Here is a 21,209-nt window from a genome sequence, read left to right as displayed (position 1 = left end):
ACAAAGTTTTGGGTTTTTTTTTTTTTTTTTTTAGTGAGGGCATTGGAGTTAAGTGACTTGCCAGGGTCACACAGCTAGTGAGTGTGTAAAGTGTTGAGGCCGGATTTGAACTCAGGTCCTCCTGAATCCAGGGCCGGTGCTCTATTCACTGAGCCACCTAGCTGCCCCCAAAACACAAAGTTTTTAAAAAAATCAATGTGAAAAGTAATGATGAGCAGGAGAGTTCAGAGAAACCTGTAAGGACTTACATGAACTGATGCTGAGTGAGAGGAGCAGAACCAGGAGAATATTCTATACAGTAACAGCAACATTGTGTGAATGAACAGTGGTGATAGACTTGGCTCTTTTTAGCAACGCAATGGTCCAAAACAATTTTTAAAGGAATATCAGGGGCAGCTAGGTGGTGCAGTGGATAGAGCACCAGCTCTGAATTCAGGAGGACCTGAGTTCAAATCCGGCTTCAGACACTTGACACTTACTAGCTATGTGACCCTGGGCAAGTCACTTAACCCTCATCACCCCCGTAAAAAAAAAAAAAAGAAAGAAAAGAAAAGCAAGTTGTACATAAAGGATTTGCAGTTTCATGTGCAATGGAAATGTTTTATTCCATAAATTTTTTTTTAGTGAGGCAATTGGGGTTAAGTGACTTGCCCGGGATCACACAGCTAGTAAGTGTCAAGTGTCTGAGGCCGGATTTGAACTTCAGGTACTCCTGACTCCAGGGCCGGTGCTCTATCCACTGGTGCCACCTAGCTGCCCCATTCCATAAATTTTTAAAAAGAAAAGGGGGCTATGAAACGAGGAAAGGAATTGGGGTAGACAGGGAGAAGCAGTTATCAGGATATTATAGGAGAAGCAGCATATCATAAGAGAAAGTGCATAAAAACTTGTAGTCAGAAGAGACTTGAGTTTGAATCCCAGCTAGCTAGTGATGCACTGGCTTGCTGTGTAAGCCTAGGGGAACTAATTTACATCTCGATTTTCTTATGTTTGAAATGGGAATACTAACCTCCTAACAGAGGTTGTGAAGAAAGATCCTTGTAAACCCTAAAACAAGAGTTATTATTATTTATGCTAATCCACAGCCAGAAATGAGAACAATAAAAGAATTGCTGACTTCAAGGGCTTGTGGTTTGAACTGAGGCTCAATCCATACAGAGACAAGTCCCTTCAGATCAGGAAGAAAATGACAGACAAACATCAATTTTAAAAATCTGGACAGCCGTAAAAACAAAACAAAATGAAAAACCAGAAGGACAGGAGTTAGGGAATATTCTATCTTCACACTAAGGTAGGAATATCTCTACACCTGAATCTTGAGAAGGGGTTCAAGTTCCAGGGTGACACACCTCTCGATACCTTTCCAGCCACCCATGTCATCATAGCCATGACCCAGTAACTTATGGGTTGAGGTCTTTTCAGTACATCTCTGTGAAGAGCCTTTAGAAGATGAAACTTCCAAATAAACCCCAGGATTTAAGACAAGGCTGAAATCTTATTTGAAGGGATTTGCTTTCGATTTCATTTTTAAAAATGCATTTTTAATAACAAGACTATTCCATCAAAACCTGGGGGTATTTGACTGCTCAGAGCAGCAGGGGGAATCTTTTTCAATGTAATTTAGATCTTTTCCTAAATCGGCTTCCTGCTTTTCATACCAACAGCTCAGCTCTCTCCACAGCCTATAATTCAAAGGCCCTTATCCTTGGGGAAAAGGATACATAGTCCCTATGGTGCATAGATGCACCCCCAGTTCATTCCAAACGAGGCAGAAATGAATGCCCCCCTATAGTGGGGCATAATATGGTCACACCCCCAAAGGGCAGATACAATGACCAACTTAACAGAGATTTCATATAAATACTGCAGTTTGTCTAATGCCCCACTTGGTTCCTCTTCAGCCAAGTATTCACAAACACAATTAATGTTTAATTAATTAAACAAACACTTTTCAAGTGCCAACTCTGTTCCAGGTCAGCTCTTCAAAGTCTTATCTCTCTCATAGTAAGGAGGTGACCTTGGATTTTGGTGGTTATGCTGGCAAAGAGTGAGCTACCAATCCGAAGACTTGGTCCCAGTATCTGATGGCTGAGCACACCAATCTCACCAAATATGGAGAGTTTTGTCTCCAATAGGTCGGCAGAGAGCTGACGAATTCTTTGAGCATGGTAAGACATGCCTCAAGGTTCTTGTGAGGCACAGGGGAGGTAGTCGGTGTTCCCAAGGAGCTTATGATCTAACGAGAGGGAGAGATATGTACAAATAAGTATAATTAAAGGCTTAATGTGAGAAGAGCAGACAAAGTGTTATAAAAATCCAAAAAAAAGGGAAGATCACTTTCAGCCTGGGGGCACTAGAGAAGGTTTCATATTAAATTCCATGATGGTGGTGGTAGTGGTAGTTACTGGAGATGTGTACTAAATAGCTCCTAAAGCTCAAGGGTCTCTCGGTATGGTTCATCCAAATAGAGATAGGCAATAATAGTGTACAAAGAAGAACAAGGAAGAGATAGAAATGTTGAGGGAGAGATGGATATAGGATTTGAGATAGTTTATGTGAAATATAGAATTACATAGGTTGTTGTTAGTGATTTTCAGTCATGTCCAACTCTTCATGACTCCATCTTGGGGTCATCTTGGTAAAGATACTGAAGTGGTTTGTCATTTCCTTCTCCAGCTCATTCTACAGATGAGGGGAAACAGAGGCAAATAAGGTTAAGTCACTTGTCCAGGGTCACGCAGCTAGTAGTGTCTGAACTCAGGGAGATGTGTCTTCTTGACTTTAGGCCCAGTGCTCTATCCACTGAAGCACTTATTCATCCTCCTGGAAAAGGAGGGGGAAATTAAGAAGCCTATTCAAGAAAAACAAATTTGAGCATCAGCTACCTAGCTCCCCTGAATTATTTGTATCTATATCTATATGTGTGTTATATATGAATATTCTAGATGGTGATACTATAACTTTATAATTTACTTTGATCATGTAAGTTAATATCAAAAAACTCTGAAAGGAATCTTTTTGTGGGGGGGGGTTCTCACTTCAGTACCTCCTGTTTCAGTGCCTATCCATTTCCGGTCATGCAGTCCTCCCACATTCCCTATCACCTCCAGGCTTTTCTTCTCCTCTTGAATAACTTGAATTCTAGAGTTTTTACATTTTCTAGTCCAACATGATCTTTTATTATAATCAGTTGCATAGTTATCAAATTCCACTAGTCCCCTCAAGTCAAAATGCCTGAACCAATAACCCTGCCTGTAGACAACCCAAGGAGGTAGATTGTTTGGACGGCAGTTCATTCCCTTGTGGCCCTAGGCACGAAGTAGAACTCTTAGCAATGGTTTGAGGAAAGCAATACTGTGTCGACCCACTGCCTAATCACTGTATCAAAAGAAAGACAAGTTTTTTCGGCATGTTACCTGAATCAAAGGAAAACAAGCTCCCAGAATCATAATGTGCCCAAGTTCCTGAAAGGGAAATTCAATAGGCACGTGTGCCTATCTTCCTGGCAAGCTCTCTGAAGGCTCCAAAGAGACAATATCCCAGCCCCGATCAAACAGGAGGCCTTCTCTCATAGGGCAATAGAGCAAAACTGAAACTCCCAGCTGCTTGAACACCTTGGAATCAGAGGCAAAGGATCCGGGTTCAAATTCCTTCTCAGCTATATGAAGCTGTGGGAATTACCTCCACTCTCTGGTTTGGGATGAGGGAGCTGGACAAACAAATCAAACTAGGTTAGCACTGGTGATAGGACACCATTCTTGGGGCAGTTCCAGTCTTGGCACAATGACTTAGTTAGTAAATTGTGTTGAAATGGAAAAATGTTCTCAGACATCATCTATATTTATATAGGAAAGATTAAGTCTCAGCATGAGCCCTAATAATGATAACATTTATAAAGTGCTGTAGAATTTACAAACTGCATTCATTATAACTTTGTGAGGTAAGTAGTTCAAATATTTTGATACCTATTTTATAGATAATGAAACTGAGGCATTGGGAGGCCAAGCGATATCATAATATCCTAGATCTAGGGCTGGAAGGAACTTCAACATCATCTAGCTCTAGTCCACCACAACAGCACCATTTTTCAGATGAAGAAACTGTGAGCCAGACAGGCTAAGTGACTTGTCCAACTTCACACAGCTTTTAAGTAGCTAAGCTCTGTGTGCTCTTTTACTCCTACCAGGATGCTTCATTGTCACCCAATGAATTCATGACAGAGTCAGGATTTGGCCCTGAAAAGGATCTCTGATACCTTTACCTTTGAGATCAAACCTTTTGTTTTTATGGATAAGAAAACTGGGATACATGAAGTGACCTGTCTGAGGTCACAGAGCTAGCAAGCAGCCGAGGCAAGACCTGAACGCAGGTGCTCTGCCCCCAGACAAGGTGTTCTTTTCCCTCCATCCCATTTCCCAGGTTGCCTGACTCCTAAGCCAATCACTCTTCCCACTGTACCAGGATGCTCCCCCCAAAATCAATGGTCACAGTAGAAAGGATGCCTCCTAAGCAGTAGAGCCGGGACAAATGAACAAATTCTGACAGAGTAGTGTTTCCTATCACCCTGGACCATATTCAGTGAAAATGAGACACTTTTCGAAAACAATTTCTAGGTAAGTGGTGGAGAAAATAAGGACACCCTCAACACTAGCAGAAAAGAAAGGAACAGCTGAAATTGGCGAATGATCTGCTCTCACCCCATCAGACTGAGAGAGAAGAGGGGACCCAGGGCAGGAAAGTGTTTCTTAGATACCTTCGCACAAAGGCATGGGCTTAGACAATGATTTGTGTGGGTTGTCATGGAGATGAAATTGAAACCCTGATAAACAATGACCACTCCAACCCACATCCTAACCTCAGGGCTGACCTGCTATCTCTATGATACCAGCCCCAGCCTGAGAAAGTCATCCGGAGATGAACGTCTCTCAGGAGCAGGCAATGATAAAAGGTGGTCAGACCATTCTTCTAGAAGGTTGAAAAATGTCTCTGTTTCTTGGTCCCTTCCTTCCCTACTACAAAAGTGAGAAACACCTTATTAAGCTTCCCCACGGCCTATAGGATGTGGAGGAGGGGCGGTGTAGTGTAAAAGCTACTAAAGCCACTAGTTAGTTGTGTTACCTTGAGTCACATCATAGGATCATGGATTTTAAAGTTGGATCTTAAAAGCCATTAAGTTAAAAAAAAAGCCCCTCATTTTGCAGATGAAGAAATTTAGGCACAGAGAAGTTTAAGCAACTCAAACAGCTAATGAATGTTTAAAGCAATATTTGAACTCAGATCTCCCTGACTCTGAACTCAGTTATCTCTCCACTGTACTTCCTAACTGCCCAGATCTTCTCTGTGCCTCATTTTCCTCACCTGTAAAATGGGAGCATGATGTAGCAGAAAGAGCACAGGATTTGTCAGAGGTCCTGGGTTCCAATCTCTGTTCTACAGTCTCCTATCTGTGTGAACTTAGGAAAGTCATTGCCTCTCTGGATTGCTTCCTCATCTGTAGAGGAGATCTCTAAGGTCCCTTCCAGGCCCTAAATCCTACCTTCTCTAAGGGCTTGACTGATTTCAAAATAATAAAGCCTCGGAAGTGAAAGGAACAAACACAAAGACACAGGAGTTGGCATGACCAGGAAAAGATACCTCAGTTTCCTCAGGCAGATCCCTGCCTACAATGGGGAGGGAGCATCCCTTCAAAAGCCCATTAGGGTTTCTGGTGTCCATCACCAAGCAGGCCAAGGCAGAATTTAATTAACGTTTCTGTTAGAACTTGAAAATCCCCTCACCATTTTTGAGAATACATCTGTGTCTCTCACGTCCTAGCCTGTTTCACGTACCAATCTCCCATCAATCTCTTGTTGCCTGAGACACATTGTGTAAGCCTTCCTCAATATCAGCGGGAGCTGAGCAACGGGAAAGAGAATAAAATATGCCCCAAAGGGTTTAACTTGCCTTTTTAAAACTGATATTGTTATTTATATTTGATAGTAGCTATAGTACAAAGCTGCAAAGACTAAAGCAGGGTGGGGGAGGGGAATGGAAATTCTTACTGATTGTTATTCTTGTGGAAACTTATAATTCAAAAGTTTAATCATGCTCATTAGCATAATTTGGGCAACTTCAGTCCATAACCTTGCCCCGGAGTTGATTATTTATGGCGCCCAAACAGCAGCAGAAAATTAACTTTGATTTAATGTAACAATTCCATCCCCAATATAATTTATAATGCAGATAGGTTTGTCAAAAATAAATCGCACTGGCTGGTCTGTCTCAGAACTGGGAGCAGAGAAAGGAAAAGAAACAGAATCTTTCATCTTTTATCTTGTGCTTGGGTGGTCTCTTTCCCCTTTGCCCAGATAGATGCACGATTTCCTGAGGACTATCTTTGGAGTTAGTGCATGAATACTGCAGGCTTTAATTTGTGGAAATATGTTAGGTAGGTGCAGTTCTAAAACCTTCTTATATTCACATGTAGGCATTCCCTCATGGGCAAAAAAGCATATTTGAAGGAGTGTTCGATTTGAAGTCCAAGGCCCAGGCATAGCAGAGATCTGATACTTGTTACATATGGGCAAACCTCCATTTTCTCATCCATAAATTGAGGAGGTTGGACTAATGATTTTGAAGTTCTCTTCCAGCTCTACCTCACATTACTATGATGCTATGACCAGAACTCTTCTAAGGTCTCCTTTAACATTTAATTCCCTTCCCCCCTCAAAAAAACCCATCTAATTCCCCCATCTCAGTAATGCATGATCTTAAAGGTCTCTTTCCATCTCCATGATTCTACTTTAGGCAAAGCATTCCATGGCTCTGCCCCTCTCCAGGCTCACTCTCTAATTAACTCCACTTCCTCCCTCCCCCAGACCCTGGAGGACTGAACAGTACATTAGCATATACTGGTTTTGGATATAGCCATGATCAATCAATCCCTCTGGGGTCCTGGGAAGACCACTTTCAGCTGGAGAGCACTTCAGCCCTGTGCTTTCTCTGGTGTCCAACTTCTCTTTATCTCTCATCAGTGACTATACTGCTGTCATTTTTCCTAACATTCCTTCATTTTCTATTGCTGCTTCTGTTCCTTTCCTGTGGCCAATCCTTCCCAGATTATTAAAATATTCCCTACCAGGGTTGCAGAGAGAATGGGAGAACAGTTTTCAGACCTTCTCTTAAGCCACTAGATAGGGTAACGCACCTTATATCCTTGGACACAAGCCGATTCTTGCCTAGGCCTCCCTCTGCCATCCTAGCCCCAGTGGTCAGTTTAACCCCTTGGCCATCATAACAAAATGTATGCACCATACATTTCTTTTAAATTTTTTCCCAGTTGCATATAAAGATAGTTTTCAACATTCATTTTTGTAAGATTTTGAATACCAAATTTTTCTCCCACATTCCCCTTCCCCATCCCAAAGCTGGCAAGCAATCTGATATAGGTTATACAGTACAATTGTGTTAAACATATTTCCAGGGCAGCTAGGTGGCACAGTGGACAAAGCACTGGCCCTAGATTCAGGAGGACCTGAGTTCAAGTCCAGCCTCTTGACACTTACTAGCTGTGTGACCCTGAGCAACTTAACCCTCATTGCCCTGCAAAAAAACAAAAAACATAATTCCACATGAGTCATGTTGTAAGAGAATAATCAGAACAAAAGGGAAAAAACACAAGAAAGAAATAAAACAAGAACAAAAAGCAACAACAAAAGTGAAAATAGTGTCCTGCAATCTTCATTCAGACACTCAGACTCCATAGTTCTTTTTCTGAATGTGGCAAACATTTTCCATCATACATCTTTTGGCACTGTCTTGGATCATTGTATTGCTGAGAAGAGTTAAGCCTATCACAGTTGATCATCACACAATGTTGTTGGTACTGTGTACAATGTTCTCTTGGTTCTGCTCATTTCTCTCAGCATCAATTCATACAAGTCATTCCAGATTTTTTTTTGAAATCCATCTGCTTATCATTTTTATAGGCCCCTTTATTTCACTAATGAAGAAACTGATTCTCAGAGAGGGGAACAAGTACAAGGTCACAAAGGTTATAAATAGCACCCCAAATCTTTTGTTTTTGAAGCCACTGAGAGTTTTTAACTTGTACCAGAACAAATTTCTATTTGGGAAGTAGAGACAGGCTAGGAACAAGTAATGTCATTTCAAGACCGGCCAATTTCAACCAATTCTGCTAGCCTGGTAGAATTGCATATGGAGGAGAAGAAAGGTGGTAGGTAGAAGGTTGGGAGAAGTTTGGGAAGGAAGAAAGTCTAAATCCCAACAAAATGTCTTCTCCTTTCTCCTAAGGAAATAGCTTTGTTGTTAAATCTTGGACTCTGCTCTTTCCTATGAACCATAGAATAAAAAAGAGATGGGACTAGGATACTGATATTGTAACCCAATGAAAACAGTATGTGTCTGGGAGGCAAAAACATGGGTTCTGGTCTGGGTTCTAGCTTTATAACCAGGATCAAGTCCCCTAACTTCTCTAGGCATCAGCTTCCTTCTCTGTAATATGGAGAGGGGAGGCTGCAGTTTGAATTAGATGATCCCTATGAATTCCAGCTCTGAGAGTCTATGAAAGAAGGAAGACAGTCTGGGACCTCAGCAAAGCAAGTCTGGGAAAAAAGAAGTCTCCTAATACCAGACTGCTGGGCTGAATCTCCAAACTCCTACTTCTGTCCCCACCTTCCTCTTAAAAGTACAGATGTATTGACCCCCACAGATACTCCTAGCAAAAGCTGAACTACACAGGGGGAGGTGGTTGGAGGGAGTGGCCTCTCCTTGACCTTCATTTCTTCCTTTTTTAAAAAGAGGACTTTGGACTAGATGTGCTCTAAGGTCCTTTCTAGCTCTAAGCCTATGATGCCATGGGTGATGATTCATCCTTTGAGCTGACCCTAACTCTCTGCCAAAGGAGGCAATTTACTTCTCTGGGCAGAACCAAGTAACCAACTTGGCACTGGCTCAGGAATTCATCTTCCCTGCTAATTCTCCATCTGGGCTTCAGAAGCCATCCAAATATGCCAAGTTTTGTGGCAACAGGTTTGAGGAGCCAAGGAGAAATCTCCACCCACTCCCCTATGATCCCCACCCTCAGCACACTCAGGCTGGTCAGTGCCAATTCTCTCTCAATAATGCCAGTATGAGCTGATGCCATTTCACATTGGACAGCAGAAACTGTGCCAGTGGCTCTTCAAGTGCCCTGAAAATTGGCAGGAGGGTGAGGAAACTCAAACCATAATATTTGGCACCTTAGCATTACTGGTCTAACTTAGGAGACTGGAGTGGGGGGAGGGGAGGAGGTTGAAGCTATTGGTTAAAATGAAGTTTTTGATCATCTGTGGATTTCATTTGTCCAGGAACTCTTGGTCACATGATTAGACCTGGATGATCAAAAGCTGTTTTCTTTTTTTCTCTTGTTTTCTCCTTAATATCTGTAAAGCCCTTAACACAGTGCCTAGCCCATAATAGGCACTTAGCAAATGCTTTTTCCCTTCCCTTCCCCTTCTTTCTTTTTAAAAATTATTTTTTATTATTTTTATTTTTTTTTCCCCTTCTTTCTTAATGAGAAGAAAACTATGAAAGGCTGATTGTGAAGGAGGAAGCTCTCAGGCCTGGTCCACAGAGACTATCTGTCTTCTTGTCTTCATAGTATTTGTTCCTTCTTGGTAGCTTCCCACCAGGTATCCATTTCCCTCATTGGACCATATGCTGTGAAGACCCTGCTTTCATTGAACTCCTTGGATAAAGTGCTGAATACCCTGGACTATGATGATATAACTCCCAAACAATTGGATGATAAGCCAAAAGCCAAGAATATAGCCAAGAAACCAAACATTTAGTGAAAAAATATATATAATGAGCAGTTAATGTCTAATACAGCTCAGAAAACCAGTTGAGAGAATTGGCTGTTTTTCAACTAGCTTTTGAGGGGCTGTTTAGACATAGCCTGAAGGCTCACACATTTGGTGTCTCACTTTTCCACACAGAAAGGTTTCACCTTAATGTCAAACTTAAGTACTCCTGATTCAGACACATGAATTTTGTGCCTCTGACTGGATTACACTATGTGCGCCATGTCAGAACAAAGAACTAAGAACCTAAGCAGGCCTTGGATAGTGTCCCTCAGTCCTCCTCAGGCCATAAGACTGATAAGGTGGATCTGGGTGTGGCATCACAGAGACCTAAGGCCCAGGCAGAGGTTATGCTCATGTTCTGCACTGTGGACACAGTAAGATGACAGTAGAGAAGGGACTGTCCACACTCTCATCTTCTCTGTTTCTTCCCCACCCTTCCTAGGTACAAGGTTTCTCCATCAGCCATGAGTTGCCCTGATAGGCAGTGAACACCCTGCTTCCCACTCAACACCCAGTGTTGGCATCCACACACTGTCTTTCTGAGTATCTGTCAAGAGGGGTGACGATAACCTCGGTCGCTCTGGCAATCCAGCTAGACAGTTTTCTGCCTGAACTTTGGTTCTGCTGGTTACTGGATAGAAGAGAGTGAATGGGAGCTGTAAACAATGATGATGCACAGCCCATGACTCCCCATTCCCCCCAAGGAACCCAACTCTACAGAAGACCTTCCCTGCCTCACCAAAAAGGTGGGGATAGAAGAGGTTTTGATCATAGAGATAGATTCTTTTGCACAGCCCTCCAGAAAAGGATTAACCCAGATCCAAAAAGAAGCCGACTGGGCTCATCCTGTTTTCAAAATACACAAGAGTCCTGTGTAATACAATCAGGAAAGTTCCTCCTGATACCTAACCCTTTGCTTTCCAGCTTCATGCAGCTCTCTGATCTCTATCTCCAGTGGGATGTACCACAGGTGTAGCAAAGACATAGAAACCAAGAGGTCTCATGTTCTCCCAGATTGCTCCAGGGCTTGGTGATGTAACTAATCCTTTCTTCCCTCCCTCTGGAGATGAGACAACCCTAACCTAGCCTTTCAAACAACTGAGAAAACATGGATCTCGGCCCACATTTATGTTTTGCTCAACATTTCCTCACGTCAGATATATGAGGAATTGAAGAAATAAATCAACATCCTGTTGGCATAAGACACAGGTGACAGGTAGAAGAACGGCTGCTTGGAAGGTCGGTCCTCTTCTCCTCGTACCAATTCCCTCCAAGGTTCAGGGCTCTTTCAGACAAATGGGGGGGGTGTGATGTCACTTTTCCATTTTCACCCCCACCGTGGATCCTGATTAATGTTACCCAATGTTGCTTAAAGGACACGTGTCCCTCATCCTCCCTTGCTAAGCAAGAGCTGTGTTAGGTTAAGCCAGAAGATGAGCAAGACAGCTGGAAGGCGGGGGGGGGGGGGGGGGGGGGGTCATGGCTAAGCTCAAACAGGCCCAGGGCCAAGGCCTCTGGCCCCGGGAACCATGTCAGCATACTCTTCTCTCATTCAATGTGCACTCCTCTTCCCTCCAAAACTGTCTTCTTTCTCATGGAGCAAACAACCAGTTCCAAGGCAGTATGGTCTAACTGAAAGAACAATAGACTTGGGCATCCGGTAACATGGGTTCTAATCTCAGCTCTGCTGCCAACTTGATGTGTAAAGAAAGACCCTGGGCAAAAAAAAATGGTACCCCTCAACATGACACTGTATGTGAACAATGGATAGGAAATAAGAGAACATGGGTTTAAATTCTACTTCAGCTACCTCCTAGTGCAAGCTCATTAAGGGTGGGGATTGTCTTATTCTTTGTATGTGATGAATCTGAGAAAGCCAGGGAGACCACACTGAAGACTGTGCATTAGATAGAATGGATAAGGAACTAGTGATGGTTTGGGGAATAGGTGAGGGCTCCAGGCAGCCTTGTTTCTCTTATAGGCTTTCCCCAATCATTTCAAGGGAAAGGGGAGATAAGGGAGAAGGAGAAAGAGTATTGAATTTGGAGACAGAAGATGTAGGTTCTAATCCCAGATTTTCCATTTATGTCCTATGTTACCTTAGGCAAATGACTGGCTCTCTGAACCTTAGTTTACTTGGTCAACTAGCATTTGATTAAGCACCTACTATGTACCAAGAACTATGCATAGGAGTGGCCTGAGATGATCTCAGGCAGATGTGGGCTTTCCTTGGCTCTGAGTTACAGTAAGTACTGACATCAGAAAAGGAGAAATTTACATCTAGAAGATGTCTTCTTTCCATCTAGCTATGCTCTGTGGACTTCAAGCCCTTGAGTAATTTTCCAAATGAAAAGAACAATCAATTAGCATAGATCCTGGGCTCAGAGCTAATAGATGTGGACTTTACTTCTATTGCTGTGTGACCTTAAACAAGTCACTTTTATTCCTCCAATGCAAAGAATTGAGTTGATAATAGTTGATGTGTTCTTACCTCTTAGAGCTGTGAGGTTTAGTATGAAGTGCTTTTCCTCGGAAAAAAACCAACAAGCTGTGTAAATGGAAAGACAGTTATGGTGTAGAGGAACTAAATGTTGGTTCAGCAGCCTGAGAAGCCCTGTCCAAATCCTGGTTCTGGTAGTTACCAGTTATGCGTAACAATGCCTTTGGGCATCAGCTCCCATAACTATAAAATAAGACGGGTCATCTCTAGCATCCCTTCCATCACCTTCTGATTTACAATCCAAGATTTTAGTGATGGGAGGGAACCTTGTTTCACATATTTGGAGCCCAGAGCCAGAGGGGCAGAGTGATTTGCAAAGTGTCACATAGCTACTAACCAAGATCTTCTTACTTCAAAGCCAGTGTTCTTCCCATTATACCTTGCTGAGTCCTGTGAGCTCAGTAGGATAGGGTGGGGCATGCTAAGGAACAAGGAGTTGGTGCATGTTTTAGGACAAGGCATCATGGCCCCTACATCTCCCAACAGCCTCCACTCTCCTCCTTTTCTCACTCACAAGATTGCTGGGAAAGGTAGAATTCAATGTTTGCTCTTCTCTTCCAGGCTATCGACTCCTCTACCCAGCAACTGTTACCCTAAATTGTCCTTCCCAGCATTACTTAGAAAGTGGGTTGTCCTTCCCTGCTCATGCCTTGACATCAAGGGATTTCATAGGCTTCCTGCCCTCCCTTAAAAACCGCGGGAGATGACCCAGCACAGGATCCCAGCAGGTGTGGACAGCTCTCCCTCTCCACTGCTGCTATTGGAAACAAAATCAACTCCTGCCTCAGATGGTACAGGGGCCTTCTGGGCCAGAGAGGGAGCTGAGAAGCTGTCATCTTCATCTGATCAGGTTGCAGTGGTCCCAGGAGGGACATCAAGCTGGTGGGAATTGAGTGAAAGAAGAAAAGAGATAGAAGCAGAGGCCCAGCAGCAGAGAAAGCTGGGCAGAGAGGAGAGCAGGGAGAAGGCTGGTGGGATCTGTAGGAAAGAGTGGATGCTGACACAGCAGCTTACTTTTACTCTGCTGTTTTCTGCCATAAATCACTCCTGTTGGCACCCAGCTCCTGGGAGGCATATGGCAGAGAGGGAAAAAAAGCCAGACTCCTGGTTCCCTTGTCTGCACACTTCCTGCAATGGTCTCTGACCTCAAATCAGCCTCCTGATTTGTTGGGTGCCTTAGTTTCCCCTGACTTAAAAAAAATGGAACCGTTTGGGGAATATACGAGACTGTGTCTACAAAGGACTTTGAACTCTCTATGCATGAGCACTTGAATAAATATCAGGTATCATCATTAGTAATTATCATTAGCAAAAGCATTAATTAAAATATAACATGGGGCTCAAAAATCTCCCAGCTTCCTAGATGAAAAGCTCAGTCTTCAGAAGGTAGAGGAGCCATCCAGGGAGATGGGTAGCAAGCATTCTGAAATGCATCTTCACTAGCCAGATAAAGACATACTATAATAAAGCTCAGGATTTAGAACTAGAGGATCTGGGTTCAAATCCAGACTCTGCCACTTACCACCTGTGTGACCTTAGGCTAGTCACTTAACCTCCTGGCCTCAGTTTCTCACCAATGGAGTGGGTTGGACCAACTCAACCCAATGATCTCTTCCAGTTCTAATTCTAGGCCCCTATGAAAAGAATCAGCAATTAGGTGGTACACCTGGTCTGGAGTCAGAAAGACTTGAGTTCAAATCCAACTTCAGAAACTTACTAGCTGTGTGATCCTGGGCAAGTCACTTAATTCTGTTTGCCTCAGTTTCAACATCTATAAAATGATCTAGAGAAGAAAACTACTCCAGTATCTTTGCCAAGAAAACTTCAAATAGAGTCATGAAGAATCTGACAGGACCGAAATGACTAAACAGCAATAACATGAAAAGAATCACCCTGGAAACCTAATGATAATATTTCTGTAGGTTAGACAAGCAGATGAATTTTTTGTTGGCCATAAGGTGATTGAATACCATAACTCTAACTTACTATGCTTCACAGTAGTAGTGTGATGCAGCAAAGAGAGAGATAAGCCCAGAGGCTCAAATCCCAACACATTATATATTTATTAATGTATATATTTATTAATTACATGACCATGAGCAATAACTTCCCCTCCCTGAGAGTCATGTTCTCCCTCCATGAGATGGGAACAACATTTGCTTTACCCACCTCATGCAGCTACTGTGAGGAAAGCACTTTATGGTTATTCAAACATTATATAAGTGCGAGCTTTTATTAGAATTACAGAAAGAGAGAATTTGGGCATTGCAAGGGACTTGCGAGGCCATGGGGTGCCACCCATGCTCGAATAAGTTTCTCCAGGTCAATCAGCCTCCCCTGAAGACCTTTAATGAGGTGGAACTCACTACTTCCCAAGGTTCTAATTGTTAAGAATTTTTTCTATAAGCATCAATTCTAACTGCTTCTCTGCAACTCCCATCCATAGTGCCTGATTTTGGCCTCTGGGGCCAAGCTTAGCGACTCTGTCTAATCCCTCTTCCACAAGACAGGCCTTCAAATACTTAAAGACAGCGATTATGTCCACTTTAGTCTTCTTTTCTCCAGGCTAAACATCCTCTCCAGTTCTTTGAATTGATCCTCACGTGGCATGAGCTTGAATTCCTTTACCATTCCGCTTGCCTTTTTCTGGACATATTTCAGGGTTAGCAATGACCTTTCTAAAAAATAGCACCTAGAACTGATGGCAGCACTCTAGGTGGGATCTGATCAGGGCCTGGTACAGCAGGACTATCACCATCCAAGTCCTGAACTCTGTATCTCTCCTAATGCAGCCCAAGATTGTTAGATTTTTGTGTCAGGATTTTTTTCCTTTAGTGCATTACAAATTGTGGACTCACATTATCTGGTTTTTCAATAAAATTCTCAGATCTTTTTAAGAATAATTACTGTTTAGCCACACCCCCTCCCATCTTGTTCTTGGGAGTTCATTTTTTGAACCTAAGACTTTACGTGCAGATTCCATCTAATTAGATCCATTTAGTGTTTCAGTCAATCCAAGGTCTTTTGAGATCCTTTCTCTCTCATTCAGAATTACCTATCCTTCCTAAATTGGCATCTTCTGCAAATCCAATGCCATATACTTTTAAGGGGCTAAAATTCTAGCTATGATGTCTAAAATCTAATGAGTGGTCACCTTAAATTAGAAGCTTTAGCAAGAATTTAGACTTTTAAGTATTTATTAAAGTGCATCAGAAGTTGGTGAGGAGAGAGAGAGAGGTAAAATGCAAACTTCCTCTAACTATCTAATAGACCCCCACATCTGACCCGACAAGCCAAGGTCAGGAACCCAAAAGACCAATGCTTCAGCAGCTTCTCTCTGAAGCCTGTTGTGAAACAGGAAGCAGGGCTGTCCACACACATAGCTCCAAGCTAATTGGTTGGTAGCACTGATTGACAGGTCCCACAGGTGGTTCTATAGATGTAACTTCTGGACACCAGGCAACTTCCAGACACTGGGCAACTTCCGGATGCTAAAGTCACATGGTTTCTAAATCACATGCTTTCTCCTCATGGCAGAGCTTCCCTGCAATATCCTTCCCAGCAGGGGGCATTATTCCAATTCTCACATACTCTTATCTCCAAGTCATCAATAAAACATATTAAATGTCATAGAACCAATCTCAGATTCTTGGGGTATTCTACCAGACACTTGCTTCCAAGTCAGCATAGAACCATTCATTACTAATCATTAGGTCTGGCCATTCACTCAGTTCTGAACCTACCTAACTCCGTTGTTTGTAGTTCTTGTTGTTTGTCTTTCATAGAGGTCCATGGCATCAGGAAGTAATGTCATGACTTGCAGTGAGTTGGATTTAAGTGAGGAAGGGCTGTGCAAAGTCACCAACCTCACTCTCTCTTCCAGAGTCATCTGGGTTCAGTGGCAAGATATGCATCAGGGCTACTGGAGATGGCCCTAGATGTTTAAAGCAATTGGGGTTAAGTGACTTGCCCAAGGTCAGACAGCTGGTAAATGTCTGAGGTAAGATTTGAACTCAGGTCCTCCCAGCTTCAGGGGCAGTACTCTATTCACTGTACTACCTAGTTGCCTCTCACCCAACTCTACTCTCATCTAGCCCATATATCATTATGGTGCCTATTAAAATAGCATCAGAGGCATTGTCTAATGCTTTGCTAAAATTTAGGTATACTCTATTATATTCTCCTGATCTTCCAAACCAGAGACCAGCTTTTTTTAATAGCAAAATAAAAAATGAAGTCAATATGACATCTTTTCTTGATGAAGTTATGTTGCCTCTTTGTGATCCTTTTTAAGAGAAAAGGAGATTATTATCTATCCTTTTTACTAACAGAAGGATGTTGGCCCACATGCCCATCCAGAAACATAGGGATGGACTTGGTTATTTGTCCCTTTCTAGTCTGAGAATTATAAGAAATTAGTTTTATGTCCTTTTCTGTGTGTCTCCCTCCCACTGGCCACCTCTCCACACTAGGTGGAGTTGGCCCCAAACCATCAATCAATTAAAAAGTAGGTTCATGCATTCTGAGCAAAAAGGAACCTTGGAGATTATCCGATCTAACACCTTAGTGTACAGATTAGGAAACTGAGGCATAGAGATTAAGTGACTCACTCATGGTCAGTCACATGGGTACTAAGTGTCAGAGATGACACACTGTCTACTATACCATGCTTCTATTGACTGAGCATATTACTATGATGATAGATTTGTTTTATCTAGGAAGTACAAGGCAAGAAAGAATCTGTAATAGATACCTGTGATTATAAAGCTGGAGGCTGATTCCAAGCTAATATTGAGTTCAGAACACAACCCTGAGCATAATGTCTGCATCTTACCCGAGCCAAGGTTAAACAATCTCACTGCAGAAGTACAGGCAAAGTCCTAGAACCCTAGGCCACTGAGCAGAGCTTCTTATGTATCCTTTTTTCCCCTTCTTTCTCTCTCTCTCTCTCTCTCTCTCTTTTTTTTTTGCAGGGCAATACAGGTTAAGTGATTTGCCCAGGGTCACACAGCTAGTAAGTATCAAGTGTCTGAGGTCAAATTTGAACTCAGGTCCTACTGAATGCAGGGCCAGTGCTTTATCCACTGCACCACCTAGCTGCCCCCAGGATCTTTTTTTTTTTTTTAAGGAGCTTCCTAAAGTTGGGACATCACAGTGGCTGTGATTAGTAGGTAGGGCTAAGGATGAGGCAGAGGCAGAGTTCATCTGCTCCTCCCTTCCACTTCAGAAAATGCTAAACACCTTCAAGGACAGTCTCATCTCACCAGTAGCTATGGACTCTCTTGGATTTAGTTTGTTCTCTGGCATCATATCTGACTCCTTTGGTCACTGTCTGAATACCAGGGAACCCTGGAGCTGTTGCCCAGTACCAGTCTGCGTCAGATTCTGGACCCTCTCAGGAGTTGGAACTTGGATATGCTGGTGATTTAGGGAAATCAATTTAGCCCAAAGAAAGGAACTTGATGGGAAAAGAAGGCATAATCCAAGGCATGGTCTAGGAAATCAATGAAGGTCAAGGCCAAGTTCACTGGGTAACCAAAACCAAGGGCTAGACAAGAGTTGTAGCAATACAAATCCAAGGGCAGGGGAGGCAAGAAGGAATACGTCAGTATAAGACGCTGCAAGCAAAAAGTAAACATTGGTTAGAAATAATGGTTTGGGAGTAGCTAGGTGGTACAGTGGATAAAGCACTGGCCTTGGATTCAGGAGGACCTGAGTTCAAATCCTGCCTCGGATACTTGACACTTACTAGCTGTGTGATCCTGGGCAAGTCATGTAATACTCATTGCCCCACAATAAAATAAAATAAAATATAGATAGATAGATAGATAGATAGATAGATAGATAGATGGATGGATGGATGGATAATTAAATAAATGGATGAATGGATAAGTAAATAATTAATAAATGAATGAATAGATAGATAGAAATAATGGTTTGTCTCCATCCAAGACTTCATTCTTTTCTGGCAGCAGCATGCCCACAATGCCCACTGCATTGCATCAGCATCTCCATGAGTCCCGCTGCTGGGTTCCCCCTTACCTCCTGGGCCATCTCACCACCCTGTTTAAGTAATGTTTGCACTGACTGCTGGTTCCCATTCATTGGCATCACATACTCCTTGGAAATTGGTGCCCACTCTCAAGCTGCCTTTTCTTTCCTTTGCTGCCACTGCAATGAGAAAGAGGAGAGAGAGAGAGAGAGAGAGAGAGAGAGAGAGAGAGAGAGAGAGAGAGAGAGAGAGAGAGAGAGAGAGAGAGAGAGAGTGTCAGGTGACAAGCTCTGAGCCCCCAAGTCTCTCTGCTGTTAAGTGGTGTAATTTAGTCTGGGCTCTGTGTTTTGATTTTGCCCAGCTGCGTCTGTATGCATTTAGATTAATCCTGTTAGCTGGCGGGAGCAAGGCTGCCTGCTGTTTATCAAGAGTTCTTCTATGATTCCCATTTGATATGCAGCCGCTTTGAGAAGGCTGGTCCACCTTCAGTTGGTGAGAGCCAGGATAGGCAAATATGAGCACCAGGGAGATATTCTGGGTTGCCTGGATTAACCTTTGCAGGTAGAATGAAAGCTTTACTGGCCTGAAAAGCTGTTCCCTGGTCTGAGACTCTTTCTCTAGGCCTCACCATACCATAGATTCTAGTGACCCTAGAGCCAGGCATCTGCTGGTGGGAACAACAGTCAAATGTAGAAGCAAGTGCCAGGGACTGATGTTGGTGTCTTCTGGGCTTCCCAGACCGCAGCCTGATCTCTCCTGGAGACAGTCTTATTTTCACTGGGCCACAGAGGTTGGACTGGTTGGCCTTTAGAGTCCTTTCCAAATCTGGAATCCTGGGATTCTAGGAAAATCTCTGATTATTGATATGGTCTCTATGTGATCTAGTCTATATCTTATAGCTTATGGATGTATCTTCATATGTGGCTTATGTGCAGGTGTGTTTGAGTGTGCATGCATGTGCGTGACCGATGATACCTGCAGGAAAGAATATACCTGAGTTCTAGTCCCAGCCCTGTCAGCAACCAGCTATGTAACCTTGAACAACAGTCTCTTGAGACTCAATGTCCTGGTTTTGTAAAGAGGACTAATAATATCTAACCAAAGGGCATCATCAGTGCTCAAGCCTGCTACCCACCTCCTTGACAGAGAGGTTAAACAGAGTCAGCTCTTGATAGTGACACAGTGCACAGACTGAGAGATATATTGTTGCACATATCTAATGCTTGAATTTGTTTTCTGGAATATACGTATTTATTACATGTGTTTATTTTTTGCATTTTTAATGGGGGAGGTGATTAGGGAGTGAGAAATAGACTTTTTAATTGAAAAAAATTTTTTTATTGTAAAGAACATCAGAGGACCAGAGCTCTAGATCAAGAAGGGACCTCAAAGGCTGTCTAGTCACCCTCACTTCGTACAGGAGAAAAACTCAGGCTCGGAAAAGTAAAGAGAAGCTCAGAGGAACACACATAGTAAGCCCTAGATGCAGGAGCTGAATGGAGATTCTTCAGTTCCAGAACTGATGTTCTTTCTACTGTAACAAGACTTGTGGTAAAACTTGAATGAAATCATAAGATAATTGATGTTATTTTAGAGCTTAGAGCTATTAGGCCTTAGAGCTAATCTAGTCAGTTTACAGATAAGAAAAATAAAAGGCCAGAGAAATGACTTGAATAAGGAAGCACGGAGCAGGGTGGGGTGGGGGAATGGCAGGGCCAGGACTCAAAACCAATGACTCTGACCCCAAATCTAGTACCCTTTCCATTGTATCTTAGATGCTTAAGGGTTATGAAAAGTTCCAAGCCCTCAATAGCTATTTGTTATTGTTGTTGTCGTTGCTGTTATTTTTCAGTCATGTTTGACTCTTCATGACCCTATTTTTGGGTTTTCTTGGCAAAAATCCTGGAGTGGTTTGCCATCTCCTTCTCCAGCTCATTTTACAGATGAGGAAACTGAGGCAAATGAGGTTAAGTGGCTTGTTCAGGGTTACACATCTATTAAGTGTCTGAGGCTGGATTTGAACTCAAGGAGATGTCTTCCTGATTCCAAGTCCTGTACTCTACCCAGCTGCCCTCTCAGGGTATTATTATTTACTACTTGAATTCCCTACCTTACAGGGCTATTGTGATAAAAGTGTGATTTAATCTTACAGAATATAGTAATGTGAATTTTTGTATGGCCAAGAGCAGACCTATGTCATTAAGGTTAGAGTCAGTCTTCAGAGCCTCCCTCCTTCACCTCCCACATCCCCCCCAATAATAGTCACTCACATGCACATGGGGCTTTAGGGTTTACAATGTATTTTTTCCAAAAGAATATTTGGAAATGGTGGATACACATGTGCATGAGTGTTATTATACCCATTCTGCTGATGAAGAAGCTCATCAGAGGAGCCCCAATGAGTTGAGTTGACTTTTCAAGGTCATACAGTTCTGTGACAGCAGAGCTAGAGGTCAGACATAGTCTCTGTGCCCCACATGGTGGCAGGCTCTGAGTTCAAATCCTGACTATTACTCACCTCCTATTTGGCTTTGATCAAGTCACTTAAGCTGTGGGCCTCAGTTTCCTCACCTGTAAAATGAGGGAGCTTTCTTAAGTGGCCTGTGAGGTCTCTTCCCTAGTCCAGTGGTCTCTTAGGCCATGAATTTAACTGGGGGGGCTCAGGGAAGGAACGGTTATCCAGGAGGATTAGTCCTTGTCACTCTCGGACCATCCAAAAAGTGTAAAATCCCTCCAACCAGGACCACCCCAGCACCTACAAGACTACCTGTCCCTCAGCTTCCCGATATTGGGCAATCACGGAATCTGGAATCCTTCCTCACTCACATCAAATGCAAGTCCTCCCCCATAAGCCTGCAGCCAGACCCCGGGC

This window comes from Dromiciops gliroides, chromosome 3 (genome assembly GCF_019393635.1).
Source record: "Dromiciops gliroides isolate mDroGli1 chromosome 3, mDroGli1.pri, whole genome shotgun sequence".
Lineage (NCBI taxonomy): Eukaryota > Metazoa > Chordata > Mammalia > Microbiotheria > Microbiotheriidae > Dromiciops > Dromiciops gliroides.
Note: the sequence above shows the minus strand (reverse complement) of the source record.